Source organism: Pipistrellus hanaki (genome assembly GCF_964339955.1).
Source record: "Pipistrellus hanaki genome assembly, chromosome: X".
In the NCBI taxonomy this organism is placed as follows: Eukaryota; Metazoa; Chordata; class Mammalia; order Chiroptera; family Vespertilionidae; genus Pipistrellus; species Pipistrellus hanaki.
Genome location: NC_140524.1, coordinates 72,105,272 through 72,121,518, shown reverse-complemented (window position 1 = coordinate 72,121,518; position 16,247 = coordinate 72,105,272). Strand labels below are relative to the sequence as shown.

The 16,247-nt window shown below is 45.8% G+C and overlaps 1 pseudogene across 1 annotated transcript; it reads left to right on the top strand.

The window, feature by feature from the left end:
- The first annotated feature begins 592 nt into the window (after positions 1–592).
- Positions 593–3,004, top strand: LOC311615013 (small G protein signaling modulator 3-like; annotated as a pseudogene). The gene has a single exon. The product of its transcript is annotated as a small G protein signaling modulator 3-like (transcript).
- Positions 3,005–16,247: the final 13,243 nt, after the last annotated feature.

Sequence of the window (16,247 nt, the reverse complement as noted above, 5' to 3'; positions counted from 1 at the left end):
AAATACCACGAAGAACTAACTCTATTCCAACAAACTGGACAACCTGGAGGAAATGGACATATTCCTAGAAAAATATAACCTTCCAAAACTCAGTCAGGAAGACTCTAAACATCTCAATAAGCCAATAACTATGTAAGAAATTGAAGCAGTCATCAAAAAGCTTCCAGCAAACAAAAGACTAGGGCCAGACGGCTTCATGGGGGAGTTTTGCCAAATATTCAAGGAAGACTAAAATCTATCCTCCTCGGACTATTCCAAAAAATTCAAGGGGAAGGAACACTTCCAAGCTCATTCTATGAAGCAAACATCACCCTAATACCAAAACCAGATAAAGACAACAAAACTAAAGAAAATTACAGGCCAATATCCCTCATGAACATAGATGCCAAAATCCTCAACCAAATTCTAGCAAATCAGATCCACAGTAAGTACATCAGAAAGATAATACACCATGACCAAGTAGGATTTATCCCAGGGATGCAAGGATGGTATAATATCTCCAAATCAATAAACGTAATACATCACATAAAAAAGGTGAGAGATAAAAATCACATAGTCGACTGAGGTGGTGGGGACCTGCAGCGAAGCAGCTAGACATCTCCTGTGGGCAGGGCACGTGTTTCTGGACTAGATGAAGCCTGAGGAGCCTTCCAGCTGTAAGATGTTAGAACGGAAAAACTTCTAACTCTGGATCTGCAGAAGACTTGCCTCACTGCTTCACAATGTCAGGAAGCCACATACCTTGTGCCTCTGGTCCCTTCTCAGCCCTGACTCCAAGCATATGGCCCCAGGAGATCCTGGCCAAGTACATGCAGAAGGAAGAGTCAATGGAGAAACCAGAGTTCTACTACGACGAGTTCGGTTTCTGGGTGGACAGGAAGAGGGTGTCGACCCCAGTTCCAGCAGGCTGCCTGCTGGGTCTCTGGTGGAAGACCCTCCCTAACGGCTGCAGTGGCAGGTCCACCTGGAGTTCACCCATAACCATGACGTGGGCGGTCTCACCTGGGACAAGATTGCGGCCTCCCTGCCCCGCTCAGAGAAGCTCCTAATCCTGGTGCTGGCCAGCATCCCGCACAGCATGAGGCCACAGCTGTGGATGCGGTTCTCTGGGACCCTGCAGAAGAAGAGGAACTCGGAGTTGTCCTACCGAGATATGGTGAAGAACAGCTACAATGATGAGACCATTGCTGCCAAACAGATTGAGTAGGACCTGCTCCTCACCAAGCCCAGCAATGCCTGCTTTGCCAATGAAAGCAGCATCGGGGTGCCTCGCCTGGGCAGGGTTCTCTGAGCACTGGCCTGGCTCTACCCTGAGATTGGTTACTGCCAGGGCACAGGCATGGTGGCCGACTGCCTCCTGCTGTTACTGGAGGAGGAGGACACCTTCTGGATGATGTGCACCATCATCGAGGACCTGCTCCCTGCCTCCTACTTCAGCACCACCCTGCTGGGCATCCAGACTGACCAGCATGTCCTGCACCACCTCATTGTCCAGTACCTGCCCCACTTGGACAAGTTGCTCCAGGAGCATGACATCGAGCTGTCCGTGATCACGCTGCACTGATTCCTCACGGCCTCCACCAGCGTGGTGCACATCAAGCTGCTGCTGCGCCTCTGAGACCTGTTCTTCTATGAGGGCTCCCTGCTGCTCTTCTAGGCCACTCTGGGCATGCTGTGCCTCAAGGAGGAGGAGCTGATCCAGTCAGAGAACTTGGCCTCCATCTTCAACACACTGTTGGACATACCCTCGCAGATGGAGGACTCAGAGCTGCTGCTGGGGGAGGCCATGCAGCTGGCTGGCTCCCTCACGGATGTGGCTGTGGAGACACAACACAGAAAGCACCTAGTCTACCTCCTAGCAGACCAGGGTCAGCTCCTGGGGACCAGCACCACCACCAACCTCTCCCAGGTGGTTCATCGCAGGACGTAGCGGAGGAAGTCTGGTTTCACCTCCCTGCTCTTCGGGGAGGATGACCTGAAAACACTCAGGGCCAAGAACATCAAGCAGACAGAACTGGTGGCTGACCTCCAGGAAGCCATCCTGTGCGTGGCACGCCATTTCCAGTGCACTGACCCCAAAAACTACAATGTAGAGCTAACAACAGACTGGAGAGCCACCAGCGGGACCACGAGAACTACGTGGCCTGCTCACGCAGCCACTGGCGCAGGGCCAAGGCCCTGCTAGACTTCAAGCAACATGATGACGACAAGCTCGGTTTTTGCAAGAATGACATCATCACTATCATTTCTCAAAAGGACAAGCACTACTGGGTTGGGGAGCTGAATGGCCTAAGATTCTGGTTTCCAGCCAAATTTGTGGAAATCCTGGATGAACAGAGCAAAGAGTACTCCATCGCGGGGGATGACACTGTAATGGAGGGCGTCACAGACATTGTGCGAGGGACCCTCTGCCCAGCCCTCAAGGCCCTGTTTGAACACGGACTAAAGAAGCCATCTCTGCTTGGGGGTGCCTGCCACCCCTTGCTGTTTATTGAGGAGACATCAGGCTGCGAGGTGGAGAGAGATTTCAACTCGGTGTATTCTCACCTATTGCTGTGTAAGATGTACAGTTTGGATGAAGATGGCAAAGTTCTGACCCCAGAGGAGCTGCTCTATCTGGCTGTGCAGTCTATGAATGTGACCCATGATGCTGCACACGTGCAAATGGATGTCAAGCGCCTCTCTCTCATCTGTGTGGGGCTCAATGAGCAGGTCCTACACCTGTGGTTGGAGGTGCTCTGCTCCAGCCTGCCAACCGTGGAAAAGTGGTACCAGCCCTGGTCCTTCCTGTGAAGCCCTGGCTGGGTCCAAATCAAGTGTGAGCTCTGAGTCCTCTGCTGCTTTGCTTTCAGCCTCTCCCAGGACTGGGAACTTCCTATGAAGAGAGAGGAGGAGGAGAAGCCCCTCAAGGAGGGTGTCCAGGACATGCTGGTGAAGCACCACCTTTTCAGCTGGGATATAGATGGGTGATGCTCTTCCTCCAGTGGCCCCATCACACCCAGGCCTCTCCCAACCCGTCAGCTACCAAGCAGCTGCTTCCTTAAGAAGAGAGTGGCGTTGGGATGGGGCTGACATGGGTGAGGAGCTCATGAGGTGGTGATGTGCATTGGCTTGTCTCACCCAAGCTACGGGATCAAAGGAAGAAGACACTGGAGTTTGGCCAGGCACCATGGTAGGGAGATTGGGGACACCACCCTGGTGGCAGCAGGTGGGGCCTGGCTCACTCTATCCCTCCCAGTGTCTGTGGAGGCTCCGGGCCCCACCCGTCCTACTTGTACTGACCAAAAACCTCACGAAGAGGTAGAGAGCCACCTCTGTCCGCTTTTGCTCAGGAAGGGAGTGTGTTGACTAAAGTCTCCTTGGCCTGTAAATAGTCTTTGAGGGGGAAAAAAATCACATAGTAATATCAATTGATGCAGAAAAATCATTTGACAAAATTCAACACCCTTTCCTGATAAAAATTCTCAACAAGGTGGGAATAGAAGGATCATACCTCAACATAATAAAAGTCATATATGATAAACCCACAGCCAACTACATATGCAATGGACATAAACTAAAACCATTTCCTCTAAGAACAGAAACAAGACAGGGGTGCCCACTCTCAACACTCCTGTTCAACGTAGTACTGGAAGTATGTGCCATTGCAATTAGACACGAAGAAGAAATAAAAGGCTTCCAAATTGGAAAAGAAGAAGTAAAACTGTCCTTATTTGCAAGTGACATGATATTTTACTTAAAAAAAAAAAAAAAACACTAAAGACTCCATCAAAAAAAAAGTATGAGACTTAATAAATGAATTCAGCAATGTAGCAAGATACAAAATTAACGACAAGAAATATATGTCATTTTTATACACCAATAATGAACTTACAGGAAGAGAGACTAAAAAAGCAATCCCATTTACAAAAATTAAAATGCCTAAGAATAAATTTAACTGCGGAGGTAAAAGACCTATATTCGGAAAACTACAGGACACTGAAAAAAAGAGATAGAGGAAGATGTAAACAGATGGAAGAACATACTGTGTTCATGGATTGGTAGAATCAACATCATTAAAATGTCCATACTACCCAAAGCAATCTATAGATCCAATGCACTCCCCATTAAAATACCAATGGCATATTTCACAGACCTAGAAAGAACTCTCCAAAAACTCATCTGGAATAATAAAAAAAAAAAGACCCAGAATAGCCAAAGCCATCCTGAGAAAAAAGAACAAAGTAGGATGGATCTCAAAACCAGATTTCAAGCTGTATTACAAAGCTACTGTTCTCAAAACACCCTGGTACTGGCACAAGAACAGACATATATATATCAATGTAATAGAATAGAGAATCCAGATATTGACCCAAACCACTATGCCCAATTAATATTTGACAAAGGAGAGAAGAACATACAATGGAGTCAAGACAGTCTCTTCAACAAATGGTGTTGGGAAAATTGGACAGATACATGCAAAAGAATTAAACTAGATCACCAACTTACACCATAAACAAAAATAAACTCAAAATGGATAAAGGACTTAAACATAAGACAAGAAACCATAAAAATACTGGAGAAATCCATAGGCAGAAATATATCAGACATATGCCAAAGCAATTTCTTCATATTTTGCTCCTAAGGCAATGGAAACCAAAGAGAAAATAAACAAATGTGACTTTATCAAAATAAAAAGTTTTTGCACAGCAAAAGAAACCATCAATAAAACAATAAGAAAACCCACTGTATGGGAGAATATATTTGCAAATGTTATCACTGATAAAGGTTTAATCTCCAACATTTACAGGGAACATATGCAACTTAATAAAAGAAAGATAAATGATCCAATAAAAAAAATGGGCAACAAACCTAAATAGAATCTTTTCAAAAGAAGACAGAAGGAAGGCCAAGAGACATATGAAAACATGCTCAAAGTCACCAATCATCCGAGAGATGCAAATCAAAACGACAATGCGATACCATCTCACACCTGTCAGCATGGCTATCATCTAAAATGAAACTCCTGGCCGAAACTGGTTTGGCTCAGTAGATAGAGCATCAGTCTGCGGACTGAAAGGTCCCAGGTTCGATTCCGGTCAAGGGCATGTACATTGGTTGCGGGCACATCCCCAGTGGGGGATGTGCAGGAGGCAGCTGGTCGATGATTCTTTCTCATCGATGTTTCTAGCTATCTATCCCTCTCCCTCCTCTCTGTGAAAAATCAATAAAATATATTTTTTAATTAAAAAAAAAATGGAACTCCCATTTGACCCAGTAATCCCACCTCTAGGAATATATCTCAAGAAACTAGAAACACCAATCAGAAAGGATATATGTACCCCTATGATGGGGTTGTTGCTTCAGATAAGGTGCCCAGGGAAGGCCCATTTGAGGAGGTGGCATTGAGCAAAGTCCTAAATGCAGTGGGGTTTATTCAGGAAGGAGTGTTTCAGGCAGATGAAGAGCAAATGCAAAGAGCCACAGATAGGAATCACCTTGATACATCAGAGAAACAGCAAGGCCCAGGCCCGTATGCATGAAGCTGAGGAAATGAGGAGGAGAAGGGGAGGGAAACACTAGAGAAATGAGAGGGATCAGGTCATATAGGACTTTGACTTTTGCCTTGGTGGGATGGAGAGCCACTGAGGCTCCTGCCCAGAGGTCAGGATTCCTCTGGCTGCTGTGTGGAGAAGACTGTAGAAGACAGAGAAAAGAGACCTTTCAGAAAGCTGCAACACAGATCTAGGAAGGAGATAACCAGAGTGGTGGCTATGGAAGTGGTAAAAAATGGTTTGGATCCTGAATGTATTTTAAAGAGCAAGCTGACAGAAATTGCTGATAAGTTGGGCATAGGGTGAGAAAGAATAAGAAAGATAAAGGCAAAGTTTTTAGCCTGAGAAACTGTGTGAGCAGTAGTGTCATTTGATGAACTTTGGAAGCTCAGGGAAGAGGCGGGTAAAGGGACAGGTACTTTATTTGTGCTGAGTTCAGGAGAGAGGACGGGGATCTCTCCTGGAAGCTTAGTGCTCTGCTACATTGCTTGCTGGTGGCGGTGGAGGGTGGATGGAGAAAGTTGAGACAATGAACATGTTTTACTGAGTAAACTAACAAACTGTATGTACCCAGGCGTTATGTGTATATGCCCACCTAACTTTCAGTGAGTATAATATCAAAGCTGAATTTCATAATGCAGCATCAAAGTCTGGCTTCTATGACCTCAGCAACCCCATCCTGAGCTGTTCTCCTAGTCCCAATCAATGCCTTTACACATACTATTCCCCACACCTGGGGAAATGCTGGCCCTCAGCTTAGAAGTCACTTTCTCCAATCTCCCACTGGATTTTATTAATGTCTGTTTTTCTATCTCCCCCACTGTATTGGGAATTCCTTGAGGACCAAATTGACCTCTTAGTCCTCATCTGAGACTTTGGTGACCAGAGCAGTGTTAAGCAGGGCCTCCGCTCACATTTGTGACATGAAGGAACAACTACATAGGAATAATAGCCAATCCTGGTGAGCCCACCCCAGTGGGTCAGGAGGGCCAACTTCCCATACATTCATATATGACAATGAGGAAAATAAGGCCAAGAAGGTGAAGTCAGGCTTGGAACTGGACTCAGATTGGAAGGCTGACTCCATTCCCTAAGCAGTAGTGAATAGGGGTCAGAGAAGAGTAATTACTCACATGTGTACGGCACTTGAGAGTTTATGGCCCCAGACATTATCTCACTCAACCCTGGCACAACTTCATAAGGTAAGTAAGTATTCTCATCTTCCCCACTTTATATCTAAGGAAACTGAGGCCTAATGATCTAGTCATTTGTTCAAGGTCACACAGCTAGGAAGTGGTAGCCTCAGGGCTTAAACCAAAGTCAATCTGATGGTAGAGCTTCATGCTCTTGATGTCAGACCAGGCCAATGCCTGCAGCTGGTTGGGCAGCTATTTTTCTCTTCCTACCTATCCCTTCTGTCTTCCAGCTGATGGTGGCAAGAAGCAGCATTTACTCATCCCCTCAGACCAGGCAAGGCAGGGGCCAGAAAGCCTGGATTCAATAATAGCAACCACTTCCATAAGGGTGGATGGGGTATGAGAATTGATATTGCTCATGAAAGGGAAAGGCCTTTATGAAATACTAGAGGCCCAGTGCATGAAATTCATGCACTGGGGGTGGGGGGTCTCTCTCAGCCCAGCCTGCACCCTATCCAATCTGGGACCTCACAGGGATTGGGCTTAAACCGGCAATTGGACATCCCTTTCACAATCGGGGACTGCTGGCTCCTAACCAATTGCCTGCCTGCCTGGTTGCCCCTTAACCACTCCTCTGCCAGCCAGATGAATCCTAGCTGCTCCCCTGCCAGCATGATTGACACCTAACTGCTCCCCTGCTGGCCATCTTGTGACAAAGTGATGCTGCCATCTTGTGATGATGTGGGGCAGACATCCTGTGATGATGTGGGGCAGCCATCTTGTGGTGACCATCTTGCGACAGCCATCTTGTGATGACATGGGGTGGCCATCTTGTGACAACAAGGGGGCTGCCATCTAGTGACACGAGAGTGTGAGGGTCAATTTGCATATTACCTTTTTATTATATAGGATAAGGTGTAGGTCTCAGCAGTTGTTATTTAGGAGGCAGTGAAGCCCACTGGTCACTAGCAAAGGTTCTGGGGCCAGTATGCCTGGTGTGAATCTTCAGCCAGTAAATATATAGGATGTAGAACATTGGCAAGCTATCTAGCATCTCTATGCCCCCATTTCCCTATTGGCAATAGGGGAATGAGGTAATAACAGTACAGCAGGTCCTCAAATAATATAATTTTGCTCAACATCATTTAATTATTATATTGATGAGATGCCATAGGAACTTAACTAGGGGAAAACTGGTTTCCTTATACATCATTTTGCTTACAGTCCAAGAACCTATTGATGATGTTAAGTCACTTACTAGACTCGCTAACAGAAGTTTTTATAGGGATTAGATGAGAAAGTATGGAGTACTGAGAGCAGTGAGGGACTGTCACCTAATAAGTGCTCAAGAAATGTTACCATTGGTGTTTTTATTCAAACCTGGTAAGAATGAACCTCTTGCCAAAACCGGTTTGACTCAGTGGATAGAGCGTTGGCCTGCGGATTGAAAGGTCCCAGGTTTGATTCTGGTCAAGGACATGTACATTGGTTGCGGACACATCCCCAGTAGGCGATGTGCAGGAGGCAGCTGATCGATGTTTCTCTCTCATCAATGTTTCTAACTCTCTATACCTTTCTCTTCCTCTCTGTAAAAAAATCAATAAAATATATATATTTTTTTAAAAAGAATAAAACTCTTTGGGTGGTTGGTTTTCTTAGTGGTTCAGGGCCACTGCAAGAACCTAAGCTGGCTGCTGATCCAGACTCATCTCTTTGCAGGACCTTCAAGTGGGCTTCTGCAAGTTGTGCCCTGCATGGGGACACCTGGAATTTGGCTCTTACAAATCCATGTGCACTGGAGTGGAGGTAGTGTAAAGCTCATAGAGAGCAGCACCTATTTCTAATTGTGTTGCTTCCTCTTGTGATTAGCACAAGGAGACTGTGTGCTAGCTGATTGGGCATTTTCTTTGTGTCAAAGCACGAGTGGGACCTTGGGTAACTGGCCTATGGTCCTCTCTTCATGGATGGCAGCAGTCTGCAACCTGACCCCACCACCACCACCACTACCACTGGAAGGTACTCTATATCCTTTATCCAGCTGTGATCACTGAGGTCCTGAAAGACAAGTCTCTGTGGGAATCTGGAGAAATACTTTCAGCCCACTTGGTGGTACATGCAAAAGGAATCCTAACCATGTTCACACAGCCATGTTTGTCTGAGTTGACCGCAGACCCATAGTTAAGGTTCAAGTGAAGCTACGGGGTCTACTGGTCCAAGTTGGAAGACTTCTCCATGCCAGGGTCTCTGATTAGTGGAATACTGTGATCTATGGATACATTATGAATGGAAGTTTAAAGCTTCGGATGAGATGGGACTGAGAAGCTGGGAGGGCAGGACGCCAGAGCCCAAGAGAAGTGAGTGCAGGGAAATGCTCCCAGCATGAGATGAGGTTGGAGCCAAGGGGCTGCCACATCACCTTAGACTCAGGTAAGGGGAGAAATTTCAGTCTGATGCTGCAGCAGGGCCAGGCTAAAATGGTTTCACCTTTTTAAGGATGAAGTAAGTTGAGAGACTCTGCACTGGCCTAAGATGGAGGGTGGCAGAAAAGAGAGAGCAAATAAGACCCCAAAGCCTTGTGTTCTAGAAGTGAAACTAAGGAATGCCTGGCATGCTGTAAGACCTAGCCAAAATATATTTAGCAAAGTAAGATGAGGCCCTGTCACGCCCTGGCATGGGGAAATGTATGGACTGAGATCCCCCTCTCACTGCCCTTTAGGGCCTTGAAGCATGTGTCTATCATTGTGCTGGGCTGGAGGGCCGGGAGGGGAGAGAAAAAGAGCTGTGGTGGAAAAGCAGTGTCTGGTCCTGGGACCCAAGGAGAAAGCCCCTCTCTGTACTGGTGAAGAGGGGTAGGGGAAAGTTCCCCACACTTTGGCCAAAAGTCATCCTGCCTATTGCTCTTTTTGACACAACCTCGCACTTTCTTTCCAGTCCTATATTCCTGGCTGTGTGCAAACTATTTCCACTTGGATGTTCTGCCAACAGCTTAAACTAAACATGTTTGAAGCAGAGTTTCTCTTCCCCTACAAAGCCTCACACCTTCCCAAGGCCTCCAGCTTCACTGCTGACATTCAAACAGCCCTGAGGTCTGGCTGCTTCTTTCTCCCCTCCAGCAGTACCTCTCACCCTCCCTGCCTCTAAACCCTGTGCTCTTCCCTAGGTAATATCTTTCAGAATCCCTTTGCCATACCCAGGCTGATGCCCTCTCCCACCCTGTACCTCATCCCTGGAGATTTCTGCCACAGCTCCTAACTGGACCATTCCCTCAGGGTCTCTCCCCCAACCCAGGCCATGCATATATTCTGGCCACATACATTGACCATTTTCTGCAATGGGTATAGTGAAGTATCCATTCTAGAAGAACAGAAAGCATAAACACTGACAACAGAGGAGCAGGTAGCCTATTGGACAGGGTAAGTCAGACCTGGCTGTGATTTTGGACTTATTATTTCATCTTTCTGTGCCTCAATGCCCTCGTCTCTAAAATGGGGTTGATAGTATTGATTCCCTGGGGTTCTTGTGAAGTTGAATGCTGGAAGGGCACAAAGAGAAGGGGCAGACACTAGAGTGACATCCCCCAAAAACTGCAGTGGTCAGAGCCATGGAGACAGTCTCCAAGGATGTGAAAGGCTGGGTGGCTAAAGCTGTTTATATATTTGTGGTTTTGCCATTATGTATAAAAACAGGAAATCAAGTAGGGAATCAATTCAACTGGATCCAATTCTTGGCCCTTTCCAAACTTTCCCCACCCCCTTGTGTAAACAGGAAACCAAGGTCGAAGCTAACTGGAGTGCCAAGGATGCCCTGTTATCTCTCTGCTCTCTCCTCAGTTTTCTGTTTCTCAAGGCCCTTTCCCCAGTGCTAATCTTGTTACCTCCCTCCTTCATCTGTTATTTTCAGTCCTCCTTCCTTCTCCTCCTCCTCTTTTTTAACACAGGAGCAGAAGCCAGTGCCCGCCCAAGCCTGATGGCCTGGGAAAGAGGAATGTGGTGTTCCCTGGGCACAGGATGGCCAGGCCCAGGCGCTCACTCGGGCTGGCAGGCGGCAGGCAGCAGGCCTGAAGCTGGGGAGGCTCCAGCACCTTGCTCTGAGGGGCTGGAAAGCACTACAGACATTAGCTCATCACACCCTGGCAGAAGCCGACTGGTTTGCTATTCTCCCTAGCATCTTCCAGATGGGGAAATGGAGGCACAACCACACTCAGTGTGGTTGCAGACTTGCAGGATCCCAAAGAGCCCTCTAGGCAGGGTCTCCAGATGAGGTGAGGAGAAAATGGCCACCTGAACTTCTCCAAACATACTTGCATTGCTTGAGATTGTATGGGGCAAAAGGATACAGGAAAGAACTGTGTTCTAGGTTGCAGTATCTGAAGGGGGCACCAGGGAAGAATGGGAGGGCAGTGGCAAGGACCCATCATCTCCTTAGCCCTCCACCCTCCCCCCCTCACAGATGCAGCTTTGCTCACTGGCCTGTTAGGAATGACTCACCCATTACCTCTAGAGTGAGAGGCAGCCAGACACCAAAGAGTTAACTCTGATTAGGTTAAGTTGATTATTATGTTTTTCTCCCAATGCTTTCCTGTTATTTCCATATTCTGTACAGAGAACAATTATGACATTTATAACCAAACAAAATGTTAATCATTTTTAATTATTAAAACAAAGAAGCAACTGAGATGTGTGATGAGCCCTGGCTTGGTGTGAGGAGCCCAGGTCAAGCCTACTCACTTGCCATTATGTGACCTAGGGCAAATGACGTCATCTCTTTGAATCCTAGTTTTCTATAAAACAGCGACATAAGATTGAAAGAGATAATGTATGTGAAATGCTTTTAAAAAAATATTTATGGCCCAGCTGGCGTTGCTCAATGGTTAGGCATCAACCTATGAACCAGGAGGTTGCAGTTCAATTACTGGTTGGGGCACATGCCCAGGTCTCGGGCTCAGTGCCCAGTGGGGCATGTGTAGGAGGCAGCTGATCAATGATTCTCTCTCATCATTGATGTTTCTAGCTCTCCCTCTCCTTTCTTCTCTAAAATCAATAAAAATATATTTTAAAATATTTATGGAGCCCTAACCGGTTTGGCTCAGTGGATAGAGCATCAGCCTGCGGACTGAAGGGTCCCAAGTTCAATTCCGGTCAAGGGCATGTACCTTGGTTGCGAGCACATCCCCGGTAGGAAGTGTGCAGGAGGCAGCTGATTGGTGCTTCTCTCTCATCGATGTTTCTAACTCTCTCTCCCTTCCTCTTTGTAAAAAATTCAATAAAATATATTTTTAAAAAATATTTATGGAATTTTTCAGATATACACAAGTAAACATTATAATGAAGAAGGCCATATATCCATCTTATTTTATATATATCCCCACCCGCTTAACCCTATCCATCCCCATCAGAATATTTGAAAGCAATCCCAGACATGCCCTATTTTCCAAAATATATTTCAGTATTGAACTGCTTTTTACATTTTTCATAATTTAAAATTTATGCACATATATATACACATCTTCACAAAAGTGGAATCCTATTGTATATGCCATTTGTGTATCATTTTATTTACATTATAAAAGTAATAAAATCAGATTACAGAAAATCAAAAGAGAAAATTACCCATAATCTTTCACCACCTAATATAAAAACTTAACATTTTAATATATTTCCTTCTCACTATTTTTCAGTTTGCATACATACTTTTAACACAAGTACAGATTATCCACTTTCCATATTACGAATCTATTTAATTGTAAGAAAATATTCAGAGTCCAGAGTGCTAACCATTACACGATGGAACCAACTAATTGTAAGAAAATAATCATATTGCAGAAAAAGAAAAGAAAAATAGCACCATAATCACACTACTCAATTATAATCACTGTTATCATTTTGGTGTATTTACTTCCAATATTTCTCGTACGCACATACAATTTTCATGAAAGTGGGAGCATACTGTTTATGTAGCTCATTAACTATAAACTTGCATTTAATTATAAAAACAATATTGTATGACATAGAGAAAGGAGAGAAAAAAAATCACGCATAATCCTACCACCCCACTGACACTGTTGCTATCGATAGTTTGGTGTTTTCCTAACCATCGCTTCATTACCCATATTCATAGATGGCTAGAAACATACTATTTAATATTCTACTCTTTGTGACCTTTGCAGCTTTGCATCATGTTTATGCAACTTTGTACCCAGAGATTATTTTTAATTTTGTACCATTTAATTTTTTATTGATTTTAGAGAGAGGAAGGAGGAGAGAGAGAGGTAGATTTTTGTTGTTCCACCTATTTATGCATTCATTGGTTGACTCTTGTTTATCTTGTATGTGCCCTGACCAGGGTTGAACCCACAACTGGCATATGGGGACAATGCTCTAACCAACTGAGCTACCCCACTAGGGCCAGAGTTTTTTTATTATTATTATTTATTTAATACTTTGTAGTGAACATTTTCTCATAAATGAGTTTTGGAAGTCAATATTTTTTCTGTTTTGTTTTGAAATGTCAAGGTCCCATGGAACACTTCCTTACCATGGACATTTAGATTGCTTTCTATTTTTCACTATTATAAACAATTCTGCTCCAAATGTTTTTGAATAAAGACTTCTGTTTTTTAACTTTTCTACACACATATTGAATATATATGTTTCTGGAGACTATTCTGGCTGTTTCCAGCTGTTGGGGAAAAGGTGATCATCTTGTATTGGTCCCTAATTTTCTCCTCTTATGTGGTTCAGTCTGTTTTTAGACTACTCTCAGTCTGTGTTTTTAATTGATTAATTAGTCAGCAAATCTGAAGTGTGTGAGCTGTGGCAGGGCTAAGAGGCAAAAGAAAAAGAATCAAAAGGCACAATAACAGCACTTTTTGACCACTTACTAAAGTAGGCATCAAGCTGGCTAAGCTTTTCCTTCAATCCTTTTAACAACTCCACCATCCCATTTAGCAGGTGGGAAAACTTAGGCCCTAAGAATGAAGCCACGTAGCCTAAGATCACACAGGTAGTAAATAGCAAAGTAGAGATTTAAACCCAGGCCAACTGACTACTGAAACTACAGTAGAGATGAAAGGAAGTCACCAGTAGAAAGACAGCCTAAATGCTTACTCTCCAAGGCAGCAAAGTGCAGGGGTAAAAGTAAGGATTTTGCAGTCAGCTTGACCTGGATTCAAATACCCGCCTCCTGGCTGTGTGAACTTGGGCAGATCTCTGGGATTCCGTTTCAAAACCCTGCCTCACAGGTGGGAATTAAATGAGATAATGGATGGGAACATGCCAGGCCCAATGCTGGCGTACAGAAAGTTCTTGCCAGTTGACCATCCCATCCTCTACTTGCTATTTGAGCTGGAAGTCTTAGTTGCCAAGTTGGAGAGAAGAGTTCAGCAGAGAGTTCTGAGCTGGGCTGGAGCCCACGGGAAAGTCCGAGATCGGGGTTTATTTGCAGAGAAATGCAAATGTCTCCTTTGCTCTCTCCAGGCCTGGACAACTAACCTCCTCTCCCATCTGCCCCGCTCCCCTTCCCCCAGAAGAAAGGGTTTGGCTTTTGCGCTCCAGAGCTGAGCGCTTGAAGCCCTTCTTTCCCGCTCTCTGGAATGTGGACAGTAGAGATAAAGGAAGTCACCAGTGGGAAGACTCTTTCTGGCATGTGGGCACAGAAATTGGGCGGAGGGTACTTTTTTTTCTGCCCTTCAGTGGTCCAGATGGGGGAGGGGATGGCTGTTGAGCAACTGCTCCGGAGACACTCTAGAAGCAGAGAACATTTGCCTCTTTCTAACAATTGGCCTGGGAGCCATCTAATAGATGGAGGGTGGATTCGCCACCTCACGGATCCGGAGCCGGCGACTAAGCCGCTGCTGTGGTTTCTAGATCTGCTACCCAGCTGGGGCTGAGGGGGGAAGATAGGTTGGAAGTCCAAATTAGCAAAGCAAAATTTGAAAACCTAGGGTCTCTTGCCTCAGGCAAACCCAGGGATGGCTTGAGGGTGTATTTTACAGTCAAAACTTGGTAGGGTTTTATGGTCCTGACAAGTCCCACCTTTTATCAGAGGGAAACTGGGTACAACTCATGATCTTTGGGTAAAGTGAGAAACTGCAGCAATGGCATACTTGCTACTGGGATTTGTGTTGGGAGTGGGTGAGGCTAAGGAAAGGAAACATGCAAAGCAGCTTTGGGGGCTGGGAAATGGGTTTACCTGGTGCCCAGAGAATTCGCCCCAACTTCCTCTACGTATCAAGAAAGGGCCTTGACCTGTCCCCTCTGTTTTGCTGCCCATTTTTGTGTCAGTAAGCCAGTCAGTCCATCAGCAAACAGAACTTTGTTCCAATAGCAAATGCAAGGCACTTGGGGATGAAAGAAGGAAAAGAAAAAGGGGAGGGGGAGGGGGAGAGGGAGAAAAAGACCTTTAGATATTCAAATCTAATTAAGAAGATAGAACACACATAGTGAATGTGCCTTGATAACATTCCCTCCCCCCACTCCCTGTTTTTGTTAACATTTGGGACTTAAAAAAAAAGTTATTTTATAAACCAACAGTGTAAACTGAGTAGTTGTTTCTAAAAGAGGTTAAAAATAGGGAGTGTGGTAGAGGGGTAATCCTGGTGGCCTTCCTGTAAGATGTGAGGAACTTCTTAGCTGCAAGGAATACGAACTGAGATGAAGGAGAATGCTGGACCTCCTTCCAATAGATTTTTAAAATAACATCCCAACCTGAGAAACATGTGCTCCGAATGCCAAGTATTATTCTTGCTAGATGGGAATGATTGTATAATCATAATAAAAATAACCTGGCATCCTGGGACGACAGGAGAAATCCCGACAGCCCAGGGGCAAGCTCTTCGTTCCCTGTTTCCCGTTTCTGGTCTTTGGCATGCCTCTTGAGTCTCACCTCATCCAGGAAGGCAGTATATTTCTGCGTAGCATCCCAACAGCCTCGGTCTCATCTGTATAACCACAAAAAAGAATACCTGGCTCAGGCCTTCGAGGGAAGCCACTACTGCCTGCAGCTAGGCCCTCAATGAGGTTCTGCCTGGATCTGGAGACTTTAAGAGGAAAGGGGACCCCGGCTTTGTCCCTTCATCAAGGGAAATGATTCAGCCCAAAGGGACAGACAAGCTCTGAAAAAGCCCCGCTGAAAACCCAAATCGTACCTCCCGCTCCCCAGGACCGTCCCTTATGCGCCCCCTGCTCAGGGTCACTGCCTGAGTCCATAGCACTCCTCCTGAAGCTCTCTCAGGTCACCCGCTAGATTTAGGTCAGAAAACAGACACTAACAGCTCTCCTTCGCCTTAGCAAAATTAAGTGCAATTTATTGGGCAAGTCCATGCAGGGCGTTGGGGAGAGACGATGTCCCCGGCCGGGCCCCGCCAGCTTCAGAAGCACTGGCGTAAACCGAGGGCTCCAGGCTGGGCTCGGGGTGACCGTGGCCTGGGTCCGCCAGCCCCACCCCAGCGCCGTGGCGGGTTCCCAGCGCTGCCAGACCCGCGGGGCCGCTCGGACTCCGTTCCCCAGCCGGCCCTTCGCTTTCACAAGATCCGTGGCGACTGCACCAGCTCCAGCGCCTTTAAAGGGCCACACACGTT